The sequence below is a fragment of the Eleutherodactylus coqui genome, chromosome 11 (genome assembly GCF_035609145.1).
Source record: "Eleutherodactylus coqui strain aEleCoq1 chromosome 11, aEleCoq1.hap1, whole genome shotgun sequence".
In the NCBI taxonomy this organism is placed as follows: domain Eukaryota; kingdom Metazoa; phylum Chordata; class Amphibia; order Anura; family Eleutherodactylidae; genus Eleutherodactylus; species Eleutherodactylus coqui.
The window spans coordinates 70,058,911-70,072,584 of record NC_089847.1 but is presented as its reverse complement, the minus strand read 5'-3'; the positions used below and the strand labels follow the sequence as shown (position 1 = coordinate 70,072,584).

Here is a 13,674-nt window from a genome sequence, read left to right as displayed (position 1 = left end):
ATGTCTTCTGTCCCTAACTAAGCGCTTCTGGCCCTGGAGTATTGCTGCAGGGCGCAATGCTCTGCACGGCCGATATACAGTACCAAAAAAAAAAAAGTGCAACACTGCAAAAAGCAGCCTCCACACTACTGCACACGGTTAGATGTGGCCCTAAGAAGGACCGTTGGGGTTCTTGAAGCCTAAAATACTCCTAACGCTCTCCCTATAACAGCTCCAACAAGATAGCACTCTCCCTGAACTATGTCAGAATGCATCTGTGGCGAGCCGCGGGAGGGCCCGATTTTTATACTCGGGTGACACCTGATCTCGCCAGCCACTCACTGCAGGGGGGTGGTATAGGGCTTGAACGTCACAGGGGGAAGTTGTAATGCCTTCCCTGTCTTTCAATTGGTCAGAAAAGCGCGCTAACGTCTCAGAGATGAAAGTGAAAGTAACCCGAACATCGCGTGGTACTCGTTACGAGTAACGAGCATCTCGAACACGCTAATACTCGAACGAGTATCAAGCTCGGACGAGTACGTTCGCTCATCTCTAGTCCCAACTCGATTATTCAATTCTAAGCGCAAAAGAATTAGCGTCCAAATTTTATGTACGTAATCTAATTCTCTCACTTCCTGATGCCATAAAAACTTGAAATTTGGCACGAGCATTGATTATCTATATATATAAAGACGAAAGCCCTCACTGTCTCACTCACTGAATCACCACTAATTCTCCAACTTCCTGATGTTGTAGAAACATGAAATTTGGCACAAGCATAGATTATGTCCAAAATAGGAAAAGTAAAGGGGTCCCAACTCGATTATTCAATTCCAGTGAAAAAGAATTAGCGTCCAATTTTTACGTAAGGAATCTAATTCTCTCACTTCCCAATGTCATAGAAACTTGAAATTAGGCACAAGCATTGATTATGTCATAAATAGGAAAAGTTAATGGGTCCCAACTCAATAATTTAATTCTAAGCACAAAAGAATTAGCATCCAAATTTTACGTACGTAATCTAATTCTCTCACTTCCCGATGTCATGGAAACTTGAAATTTGGCATGAGCGTGTCATAAATAGGAAAAGCTAATGGGTCCCAACTAGAGATGAGCAAGCATACTCACTAAGGGCAATTACTCGAGCGAGCATTGCCCTTAGAGAGTACCTGCCCGCCCGAGAAAAAAGGTTTGGCTGCCGGCGCGGGTGACAGGTAAGTTGCGGCAGTAAGCAGGGTGGAGCGGGAGGGGGAAGAGAGGGAAAGAGAGAGATCTCCCCTCCGTTCATCCCCGCTCTCCCATGCTGCTCCCTGCCCGGCGCTGGCAGCTGAACCTTTTCTCTTGAGCGGGCAAGTACTGGCTAAGGGCAATGCTCGATTAATTGCCCTTAGCGAGTATGCTCGCTCAACTCTAGTCCCAACAAAAGAATTAGCGTCCAAATTTTACGTATGTAATCTAATTCTCTCACTTCCCGATGCAACTAATAATTATACAAATTTTTACTGCACACATGTAAAATTTGCCATGACCATTCTTTGCGTACTCAATATTGGAAATTTAAAGGGTTGCAACTTGATTATTCAATCTTATGCATAAAAGTAAGTGACCCCCTATGTCATTCAGCTGAGAGCTGCCCCTGATTGGTCCCTGCGCCTCACCAATCAGAGGCAGCACTCATTCACCCATTCATGAATTCATGAATGGGTGAGCGAGAGCTGCCTCTGATTGGTGAGGCTGTGACCAATCAGAGGCAGCTCATTCAGCAGGCGGGGATTTTAAATCCCCGGCTGCTGAATGCTACTCACAGCAGTTCAGGAGAACTGCCGGCCGGCCGCGGCTGAACTCCGTCTGCCAGGACAAGGTGAGTATATATATTTTTTTTATTTTTACACATTTTAGGATGATTTTCAGGTAAGGGCTTATATTTTTAAGCCCTTCCCGAAAATTCATCCCGCGCTCGCCGGCAGCCCATTGCTTTCAATGGAGCCGGCTGTATTGCCGGCTCCATTGAATTCAATGGTCAGTGCTCGTTTAATCGAGACGAGTACCGCGTGGTGCTCGTCTCGAGTAATGAGCATCTCGAGCACCCTAATACTCAAACAAGCATCAAGCTCGGACGAGTATGCTCGCTCATCTCTAAAAAGCAACCATCTTGAAGTCTCCAATTACCTTCCAACCATACTGATCGTACTTCAGAACTTGCAACAGGAATTTGACAGTACTGTCCTCCTCCTTGAGATGTGCAGAATGAGCCATTGGAAGGGATGAATGAAAAGAACCAGACATTTTCATTAATTTTTGAACTGTATGCACATACTGTGCATTGTATAATGACTTTGGCTCATGATTGTAAGTAATTTTATTTTCTCACTGTATATGTCCCTGAAACATTCAAAATTCAAAATCTTATATTTTTAATTATCAATGTCCTGACCACAAAAGCAAACTTTTTTTGAAATGAAAGTTATTTTCTATTATATTTTATAATCCGCTAACAGGATCAAAAAAACTTTTCTTAGACACAAAAATCACGTTTATTTGTTGCCTAGTGTAATCATTCAGAGTAAATGCAGCCAAGATCGAACGAGGAATGATAAGTTGTTCGCTTTTTGGTAATCGTTCATTTTATGCTGGCATAAAAACCATTGTTAGCTCATTCACCCATCATTTGGTTTAAATACTGATTTGTTCACTAGTTCTCATTCACTTATACAGTGAATGTGAACAACTGAACGATTTCTCATTTGAAAGAGCCAACAATGTGTCTGCCTGTATAAACAGGCTGCCCAAGCAAACGAACGAACTCTGACAACATTCACTTATTCAAACAAGAAATGGACAGGTCTAAACAGACCCTTCGTCTTAAAAGCCAGAACTGGCTGTGGTGGTTAGGCATTAAAGGGAGATGCTGAGCAGTGGAGCCTCCTCTATGGTTTTGATAACCATCTAATAGGGTATAAGGAAAGGGAATGTTATGATATATGTAAAATATAAGTGCATTATTTAAATAATAGTAGCTATGATAAAAAATGAACATTAATGCTAAAATGTTGGACCTTACTTTGCAGAAGGAGAAGGTTTTGGCCAAGAGGTTCAAGATGAAAATGAGTATCAGGATTCAAACCTGCGACCTCCTGCACCCCAAGAGGCAGCCCTTCATACTGAGCAATTCAGCATGATGGATAGCTCCCCTGATTTCTAGTCTTGTGTTCTGTGTTCCTTGTCTCCTGTTTCATGTCCTGGCTACGTGTTTTCCCTGTCTAGTCCACTCTATGTCCTGTACCTTCTCCAATCAGTCTCCTATATAAACCTGGCCTTGTTCCCTCCTGCCTTGTGCTTCTAACCAAGCTATCCTCCTGCATACCTGCTCCTCTACAAAATGATCATCCATCTTGTGTACCAGACCCCAGCTATTCCTCTTGACTACATACCTGCTTAAACCCTCTATGCTGCACCTTCATCTTGTGTACCAGACCTCAGCTACCTCCTGACGACTCTCCTGCCTTGAACTCTCTGTACTGCTCCACCATCTTGTGTACCAGACCTCGGCTATCTACTGACTACTCTCCTGCCTGAACCCTATGTACTGCATCACCATCTTGTGTACCAGACCTCGGCAATCTCCTGACGGCTTTTCTGCCTGAACCCTCTGTACTGCTCCACCATCTTGTGTACCAGACCTCGGTTATCTCCTGACGACTCTCCTGCCTCAACCCTCTGTACTGCTCCACCATCTTGTGTACCAGACCTTGGCTATCTCCTGATGACTCTCCTGCCTCAACCCTCTGTACTGCTCCACCATCTTGTGTACCAGACCTCAGCAATCTCCTGACAACTCTCCTGCCTGAACCCTCTGTACTGCTCCACCATCTTGTGTACCAGACCGTGGCAATCTCCTGACGGCTTTTCTGCCTGAACCCTCTGTACTGCTCCACCATCTTGTGTACCAGACCGTGGCAATCTCCTGACGGCTTTTCTGCCTGAACCCTCTGTACTGCTCCACTATCTTGTGTACCAGACCTCGGTTATCTCCTGACGACTCTCCTGCTTCAACCCTCTGTACTGCTCCACCATCTTGTGTACCAGACCTCAGCAATCTCCTGACGGCTCTCCTGCCTGAACCCTCTGTGCTGCTCCATCATCTTGTATACCAGACCTCAGCTATCTACTGACGACTCTCCTGCCTGAACCCTATGTCCTGCTTCACCATCTTGTGTACCAGACCTCGGCTATCTCCTGACAACTCTCTTGCCTGAACCCTCTGTACTGCTCCACCATCTTGTGTACCAGACCTCGGCTATCTACTAACAACTCTCCTGCCTGAACCCTATGTATTGCTTCACCATCTTGTGTACCAGACCTTGGCTATCTCATGATGACTCTCCTGCCTGAACCCTCTGTACTGCTCCACCATTTTGTGTACCAGATCTCGGCTATCTCCTGACGACTCTCCTGCCTAAACCCTCTGTACTGCTCCACCATCTTGTGTACCAGACCTCGGCTATCTACTGATGACTCTTGCCTGAACCCACTATACTGCTCCATCCTCTTGTGTACCAGACCTCGGCTAACTCCTGATGACTCTCCTGCCTGAACCCACTATACTGCTCCACCATCTTGTGTACCAGACCTCGGCTATCTACTGACGACTCTTGCCTGAACCCACTATACATCTTGTGTACCAGGCCTCGGCTATCTCCTGATGACTCTCTTGCCTGAACCCACTATACTGCTCCATCATCTTGTGTACCAGACCTCCGCTATCTCCTGATGAGTCTCCTGCCTGAACCCTCTGAACTGCTCCACCATCTTGTGTACCAGACCTCGGCTACTTCTTGACCACACCTCCCTCCTGTAGTGGCTACAACAAGTGACTCCAGTCCTGCACTAGATCATGACAATGAGAATGAGAGGCCAGTCAGTCTCAGAGGTAGCGCACAGGAAGAAGAGGAGAGTTCTGTTAAAAATACAGAAAACGCAGTTAGTCTATGTGATAATCCAGTGTTTGATAGGTAAATATCTTTCTGCTAATTTGGATCATGCGAAGCTGAATGATAACTGTTCAGTGTAAACACGGTCAATTTTGAACAGCAAAAGTTTGTTTGTGTGTCATTTATCATTCAGTTTATGCAGGCATAAAAATCTGAAGATAATCAGCCCATGTACACAAGTTGCTCAACTATGAATGACTCCCTGTTTACTCGGAGTGGAGGCAGGTGACTGGAAGAGATCTCTGGCACGCTCCACCTCCATGCAGTGAGAGATTATCACTCTTGTGGAAAAGCACAGGAGCAATAATTTTTGGAACGGCTGTTTTGCTGGATGAAGTTGCATGGAAAAAAAAATAATTTCGACATCTTTGAGGTATGGGCGGTTTGTTTTCAAGGCGTGTACACAGCAACTAGAAAGACGTAAGTTTGTCCTGTAGATCAGTATGATCACAATGTTATGAAATTTATTTAGTTTCGTTTTTTTGCTGTGGTATTTTTAAAAATAAAATACCTTAAAAAATATATATATTTCTGTCACCATCTTCTGACCTCCATATACATTCAATCTTTCCATCGATGGAACTGTCTGAGGGCTGTTTTTTTGCAGGATGACCTGTGGCTTATATTGGTATTTTAGAGTGCATACGACTTTTCAATCACTTTTTTAGTAATTTTTGTCTTGGTGACAAAAATCACAATTCTGGTTTTGTGCATTTATATTGATAAACATTCACTGTTCAAAATATATAATGTTATTTTGATCTGATTTTTTTATTGACAAGGTGATACCAAATATGTTTTGGGATTTTTTGTTTTGATTTTTTTTAATTTTAAATATGGGAAAAGAGAGGGGAGTTTAGGCCTCATGTCCATGGGGAAAATAAGATCCACTGCGGATCTGTAACGCGGATTTGGGCTGCGGATGCACTGTAATTGTCTTTTATTTTTCATGCGGGAGATCAATTGAGCTATGTGTTCTATGAGCTCCCGCATGCGTGATCCGCACTAAAATGGAGCATGTCCATTTTTTTTCATGCTCCAGAAATTTTTTAATTCATTTTTAAATACCATCCGCAGGTATTTATCTACCCGCGGGTGGTCAATGCATTCCTATGGGGCGCGGATCCGCGTGCGGGAAAAACACTCCGGATTTTAATTCTTATTTTCCCCGTGGACATGAGCCCTTAAACTTTTAATATCCTTTTTAAAAAAAAAATAATAATACCTAAGGGAACTTGAACTTGTGATCATTTAATCGCTCATAGAGCACACTCAATATTTTTTCCCTGTCTATCATGACATGCCATAGGCATTGTTTGATAGACTTTCAATCATCACAGCCCTGAAGGCCTTCAGAAAGCCCCAGGCTAACCTAACGACTGAACAGTACCTCATGATCTCATTGCGACAGGACTGTTCAGGAGCCTAGAGTGCCAAGCGGGGCATTTATAGGATTAATAACTTTGTGACTGCTGATCGCAACTGTTGCAAGTGGATGTCAGCTGTCAGAAAGTAACTAGTAACATATTACGTTAGGCTGAAGGTAGACCATGTCCATCTAGTTCAGCCTGTTTCCACACACCCCCACCCCCCACCTGTTGTACTGGAGGAAAGCAAAATAAAAGCCTCAATGAGGCAGAAGCCAATTAGCCCTCTTGGGGGGAAAAAAAATCCTTCCCGAGTCCGTAATTGGTAATTGCAGTCAGAATAATCCCTGGATCAAAGTTTGAAAATTCCTAAGTGACTCAAAGACCCGGATCAACAACCCAGCTGGTTATTTAATATCTATATCCTGTAATATCATAGTACTCTATAAACACATCTAGTCCCCTCTTAAACTCTATCGATTTTGCCATCACCACATCCTCAGGCAGAGAGTTCCACAGTCTCACTGCACTTACAGTAAAGAACCCCCCTCTATGTTGGTGATAAAACCTTTGTTCCTCAAATGTAGAGGATGCCCTCTTGTAGATATAGGATGTAAGCAGCATTCAGGGTATATTCACAGAGACGTCTTTACACCAACTTCCAAAGTAAAAAGTATTCCTTTTATTCCATTTCTTTGCTAAAAAATGCCCGCAACGTTTCGACTGCAATCCTCAGTCTTTGTCAAGCCAATGAGGATGCCCTCTTGTTACTGTCACAGTCCTGGGAATAAACAGATAGCCCCTTAACCGTCTTTTTTCCAATGAGACGAATCCCTTTCTGGGTATTCCAGTCCTCCAATTCAATTTATTAATTTAATTGCCCCTCTTGGTACCCCCACAAGCACTACAACATCTTTTGTAAGCATAGAATCATAGCATGATAGAGTTGGAAGGTACCTCCAGGGTCATTTGGTTAAACCTCCTGCTCAATGCAGGATTCACTAAATCATCCCAGAAAGATATTTGTCCTGCCTTTGTTTGAACACTTCTATTGAAGGAGAACTCATCACCTCCCGTGTTAACATAGTATGTTAGGCTGAATGAAGACAATGTCCATCTACTTCAACCTGTTTCAACCTCCTTGTTGATCCAGAGGAAGGCAAAATCCCCAAGAGGCAGAAGCCAATTAGCCCTCTCGGGGAAAAAATTCTTTCCCGACTCCATAATGGCAGTCAGAATAATCCCTGGATCAACCTCTAATAGTTCCTACCTAAATGTAAGACCCGGATCTACAACCCCGCTGGTCACCTAATGTTTATATCCTTTGATTTCCTTCCACTCTAGAAAGACATATAGTCTCCTCTTAAATTCCTCTCTGAATTTTGCCATCACCACGTCCTCAGGCAGAGAGTTCCACAGTCTCCCTGCTCTTACAGTAAAGAGCCCCCTTCTGTGTTGGTGATGAAACCTGCTTTCTTCTAGACGTAGCAGATGCCCTCTTGTTACCGTCGCAGTCCTGGGTGTAAACAGATCATGGGAGAGATCCTTGTAATGTCCCCTCATGTATTTATTCATAGTTATTTGATCGCCCCTTAGCCGTCTTTTTTTCCAGGGTGAATAATCCTAATTTTGATAGCCTCTTTGTGTATTCCAGTCCCCTCATTCCATGTATTAATTTAGTTGCCCTTCTTTGAACCCCCCTCAAGCAATGCAACATCTTTCCTGAGGACAGGTGTCCAGAACTGCACACAATATTCCATGTGGGGCCTGACGAATGCCTTATATAATGGAAGAATAATGTTCTCGTCCCTCGCCCCTATACCTCTTTTAATACACCCCAAGTTTTTTTTTCTTCTATTTATAGACCGCTATTAAGTCTCCCCTCAGCCTTCTTTTTTGCAAACTAAACATTCCCAGATCCTTTAACCGTTCCTCATAGGACATGATTTGCAGACCACTCACAATTTTGGTAACTCTTCTCTGAACTTGCTCCAGTTTGTCTGTCTTTTTTAAAGTGGTGTGCCTAAAACTGAAAACAGTATTCCCGATGAGGTCTGACTAAGGAAGAGTATAGAGGGGCTGCTGCATCACATTGTTGACTCATGTTTAGTCTATGATCTATTAGAATTGCCAAGTGTTTTTCACATGTGCTGCTGCTTAGCCCAATTCCTCCTGTTCTGTATGTGCTTTTTTCATTTTTCTTGCCCAGGTGTAGGATTTTGCATTTCTACTTGTTAAATACCATTCTGGTAGTCACCGTCCAATGTTCAAGCTATTCTATATCTTTTTGAATACTCTCTCTCTTCCCTAGTGTTAGCTATCCTTCCTAGCTTTGTGTTGTCGGCAAATCTGATTTGTTTTCCATCAATTCCCCACGTCCAGATCATTTATAAAAATGTTGAACAACGCTGGGCCTAGAACTGAGTTTTGTGGTACCCGACTTGATACATTCTTCCACTTGGATGTGCAGCCATTTATGACCACTCAGCCAGTTGTGAATCCATTAACAGTTGCCTTGTCAATCCCATATTTGGTCATTTTTTCAATAAGTATGCTATGATATACTTTGTCAAATGCTTTTACTAAAATCAAGATATGCTATATCCACCGCATTTCCCTGATCAACCCAGTCGGTGATTCTGTCATAGAAGGAAATTAGATTAGTCTGGCATGACTTGTTTCTTACAAACCAATGCTGGCTCTGGTTAATTACTCCATTTTTATCCAAGTACTTGCATACATGCTGTTTAGTAATCTTTCCCAGTATAGGAGTCAGGCTCACACCTACCTTCTTCTCTTTTTTGAAGATAGGAACAGCATTTGCCCTTTTCCAATCTTCTGAGACTTCTCCTGTTCCCCAGGAATTTTCAAAGATTATGGCGAGTGGTTCAGCAATTAGCTCTGCTGTTTCCTTTAGTATCCTAGGATGTAATTCATCTGGACCTTGCGACTTGAATTCATTTAAGTTAGCTAAGTATTCCCTCACATCTCTCTGCTTACAGATAGCCTGCATTCTTTTATTCCCTCAATAGCACAGGGAACATTAGCTGATGTTCCATCAACTTTCAAACATTTGGCCGTGTGACGGCAGAATCGGTATGACTGCAGGAGCGCTTTATGATGGCTAGCAGGGATTGCAGTCAATAGGTCAGGGAGCATGTTATCAGGTGGCGTACAGAGGAGTTTGTTTAGGGTATGCGGTATGCCTCCCTAAAGAGGTGCGTTTTTAGAGCACGCCTGAAGTTCTGCAAGTCCTGGATTGCCGGGGTAGCCTTTGGTACTGCGTTCCAGAGGACCGATGCTGCTATGAAGAAGTCTTGGAGGCGGGAATGAGAAGTTTGAATTAGAGGGGTGCGCAGTCTAGTTTCATTAGCAGAGGAGAGCCCGGGCTGGGTGATGGATTGAGATGAGGGAGGCAATATAGGGGGGGGGGGGGGGCGGTGCTCTGTGGAAGGCTTTGTGGATTAAGGTAGTGAGTTTAAATTGAATTCTGTATTTAACAGGCAGCCAGTGCAGTGACCGGCACAGGGCAGAGGCGTCTGAGTAGTGGCTGGACAGGAAGAGGAGCCTGGCTGCTGCATTCAGGATGGATTGGAGAGGGCAGAGTCTGGTGCAGGGGAGGCCGATCAGCAACGAGTTGCAATAATCGAGCAGTGAGTGGATGAGGGCAACAATAAGTGCTTTTAGCGTGTCTACAGTGAGAAAAGAGCGGATTCTTGCGATGTTCTTGAGGTGCAGCTGACATGTTCGGGCGAGAGATTGGATGTAGGGGGTAAATGATAGATCAGAGTCGAATATGACCCCAAGGCAGCGGCCATGCTGTCTGGGAGTTATGGTGGCGCCACACACTGAGATGGAGATGTCAGGATGAGGTCGGTTAGTGGAGGGTGGAAATACCAATAAGTCAGTTTTAGAAAGGATTAGTTTTAGGTAGAGAGAGGGCATAGTGTTTGAGGCAGCGGACAGACAGTCGGTGATGTTTTGGAGGAAAGGTGCAGAGATGTCACGGGAAGAGGTGTATAGCTGGGTATCATCAGCATACAGGTGGTATTGGATGCCAAATCTCCTGATGGTTTGTCCAATGGGGGCTGTGTAGATAGAGAAAAGGAGGGGGCCGAGGACTGAGCCCTGGGGGACCCCAACAGCAAGGGGAATAGGAGGAGAGGTAGAGCCAGCAGAGGAGACACTGAAAGAGTGGTCAGATAGGTAGGAGGAGAACCAGGAGAGAGCATTGTCCTTTAGGCTGATGGAGTGAAGCATACTGAGGAGGAGTTTGTGGTCAATAGTATCAAATGCTGCGGAGAGGTCGAGGAGGGTCAGCAGGGAGTAATCACCCCTCAATTTGGCTGTCAGTAGGTCATTGGATACCCTTGTAAGGGCAGTTTCTGTCGAGCGTTGTGGTCAGAAGCCAGACTGTAGGGTGTCTAAGAGAGAGTTCTCCGATAGATAGCTTACAAGGCAGGAGTAAACTAGGCGTTCTAGTAGTTTGGAGATGAAGGGGAGATTAGAGATGGGTCGGTAGTTTGCAGCATCAGTCGCGTCAAGAGTTAGCTTCTTTAGCAGTGGGGATATGATGGCGTGTTTGAAAGAAGAGGGAAAGATGCCAGAGGTCAGAGAGACATGGAATATAGTGGGGAGATGGGAGATGACCACTGGGGAGAGGGATCGGAGGAGTTGTGAGGGGAGAGGATCGCTAGCGCAGGTGGTGGGGTGAGCAGAGAAGAGCAATTTGGAGACTTCTTCCTCTGTCATTGGTCTGAGTACAGACAGTGATCAGGAGCTAGATGCAGTGCTGATAAGACTAGGGTCAGGGCTAGTCTGGGATTGGGAAGTTATTTCTTGACGGATGTTATCAATTTTCTTTTTGAAGTAAGCAGTCAACTCTACAGCACTGAGATCCGTCACAGGGGGCTGCGGTTTAGGGCTGAGAAGGGAGTGAAAAGTATCAAAGAGTCATTTAGCGTTGTGCGATAGAAAGGACACGAGAGACGTGAAGCAGACTTGTTTGGTGTGGTGGAGGGCGAGGTTGTAGGTTCTGAGCGTGAATTTGTAGTGGAGAAAGTCCGCGGACATTTGCAACTTCCTCCACAGGCGTTCAGCACTTATAGAGCACAGCCGGATGAAGCGCATTTGAGACGTGAGCCAGGGTTGCCACGTTCTACATTGGATGGCTCGGGTCATGGGTGGCGCCGCTTCATCCAGGGCATATTTGAGAGCGGTGTTGTGGTGAGTGGCAGCCAAGTTGGGGCAGGAGAGGAGAGAGATAGGGCACAGAGAGAACTGTAGGGATTCAGCAAAGTTCTGGGTGTGAATGGCCTCAGATGGGGAGTTGGGGTCATTAGTGGGGATGTTAAAATCACCTAAAATGAGGGTTGGAATTTTGCAGGATAGGAAGTGAGGGAGCCAGGCAGCAAATAAGAATTAGGTCCAAGATAGCAGATCTCTTTGCTTTCTCTTCGACATTTTGGAAGATCAAGTTGTCAGGAAGAGCGGCTAAGACTTTTTTGGATTCATTACTTTTATTTGAGAGAGATTCCCATCGAAAAATATCTGGATAGTTAAAATCTCCCATAATCACTATGTTATGCTTTTTGGAGAGCTTGGGCCATCTGCTGTAGAAAGAGTTCATCAATATATTCTCTCTTCCTCTCTCTCTCTCCTATCTCTCTCCTCTCTGTCTCCTATCTCTCTCTCTCCTATCTCTCCTCTGTCTCCTCTGTCTCCTCTCTCTCTCCCCTCTCTCTCTCCCTATCTCTCTCTCTCATCCTATCTCACTCTCTCCTGTCTCTCTCTCTCCTGTCTCTCTCTCTCCTGTCTCTCTCTCTCCTGTCTCTCTCTCCTGTCTCTCTCTCCTGTCTCTCTCTCTCCTGTCTCTCTCTCTCCTGTCTCTCTCTCTCCTATCTCTCTCTCTCCTATCTCTCTCTCTCCTATCTCTCTCTCTCCTGTCTCTCTCTCTCCTGTCTCTCTCTCTCTCCTGTCTCTCTCTCTCTCCTGTCTCTCTCTCTCCTGTCTCTCTCTCTCTCTCCTGTCTCTCTCTCTCCTGTCTCTCTCTCCTGTCTCTCTCTCTCCTGTCCCTCTCTCTCCTGTCTCTCTCTCTCTCCTATCTCTCTCTCTCCTATCTCTCTCTCCTATCTCTCTCTCTCCTATCTCTCTCTCCTGTCTCTCTCTCTCCTGTCTCTCTCTCCGTCCTGTCTCTCTCTCCTGTCTCTCTCTCTCCTGTCCTCTCTCTCTCCTGTCTCTCTCTCTCCTGTCTCTCTCTCTCTCCTGTCTCTCTCTCTCCTCTCTCTCTCTCTCCTGTCTCTCTCTCTCTCTCTCTCCTGTCTCTCTCTCTCTCTCTCCTGTCCCCTCTCTCTCTCCTGTCTCTCTCTCTCCTATCTCTCTCTCTCTCCTATCTCTCTCTTTCCTATCTCTCTCTCCCTCTCCTATCTCTCTCTCTCTTTCCTATCTCTCTCTCCCTCTCCTATCTCTCTCTCCCTCTCCTATCTCTCTCTCCCTCTCCTATCTCTCTCTCCCTCTCCTATCTCTCTCTCTCCCTCCTATCTCTTTCCCTGCTATCTCTCTCCCCTGCTATCTCTCTCTCTCCTGTCTCTCTCTCTCCCTCCTATCTCTCTCCCTGCTATCTCTCTCTCTCCTGTCTCTCCCTCTCCTATCTCCCTCTCCTATCTCTCTCTCCTGTCTCTCTCTCCTGTCTCTCTCTCTCCTGTCTCTCTCTCCCTGTCTCTCTCTCTCCTCTCTCTCTCCTATCTCTCTCCCCTATCTCCCTCTCCTCTCTCCTCTCTCTCTCCCCTCTCTCTCCTCTCTCCTCTCCTGTCCTCCCTCCTCTCTCTCTCTCTCCTCTCCTCTCATCTCTCCTCCCCTCTCTCTCCTCTCTCTCTCCTGTCCTCCCTCCTCTCTCCTCTCCTCTCTCTCTCCTATCTCTCTCCCCTATCTCCCTCTCCTCTCTCCTCTCTCTCCCCTCTCTCCTCTCCTCTCTCTCTCCCTGTCCCTCCCTCCTCTCTCTCTCTCTCTCTCCTCTCCTCTCTCTCTCCCCTCTCTCTCTCTCTCTCTCCTGTCCTCCCTCCTCTCTCTCTCCTCTCTCTCTCTCTCCCTCCTCTCTCTCCTATCTCTCTCCTCTCCTATCTCTCTCTCTCCTCTCTCTCTCCCCTCTCCTCCTCTCTCCTCTTTCTCTCATCCTCTCTCTCTCCCTCTCTCTCCTCCCCTCTCCTCTCTCTCTCCTCTCTTTCTCCTCTCTGCCCTCTCTCTGCCCTCGCTCTCCTCTTTCTCCCCCTCTCTCTCTCCCCTATCTCTCCTATCTCTCTCTCCCCTATCTCCTCTCTCTCCCCTATCTCCTCTCTCTA

At 45.7% G+C, this 13,674-nt stretch overlaps 1 protein-coding gene across 3 annotated transcripts in view; it reads left to right on the top strand.

Annotated features, from left to right (window-relative positions):
* LOC136581883 (serine/threonine-protein kinase D3-like) overlaps positions 1-5,492 on the top strand; it is an 80,411-nt gene extending 74,919 nt beyond the window's left edge. For all 3 annotated transcript variants that reach the window (XM_066582529.1, XM_066582531.1, XM_066582530.1), the window contains one exon: positions 3,048-5,492. The gene's annotated coding sequence lies outside the window, so the exon portion shown is untranslated. The remainder of the gene's footprint in view (positions 1-3,047) is intronic.
* The last annotated feature ends 8,182 nt before the right edge of the window (positions 5,493-13,674 follow it).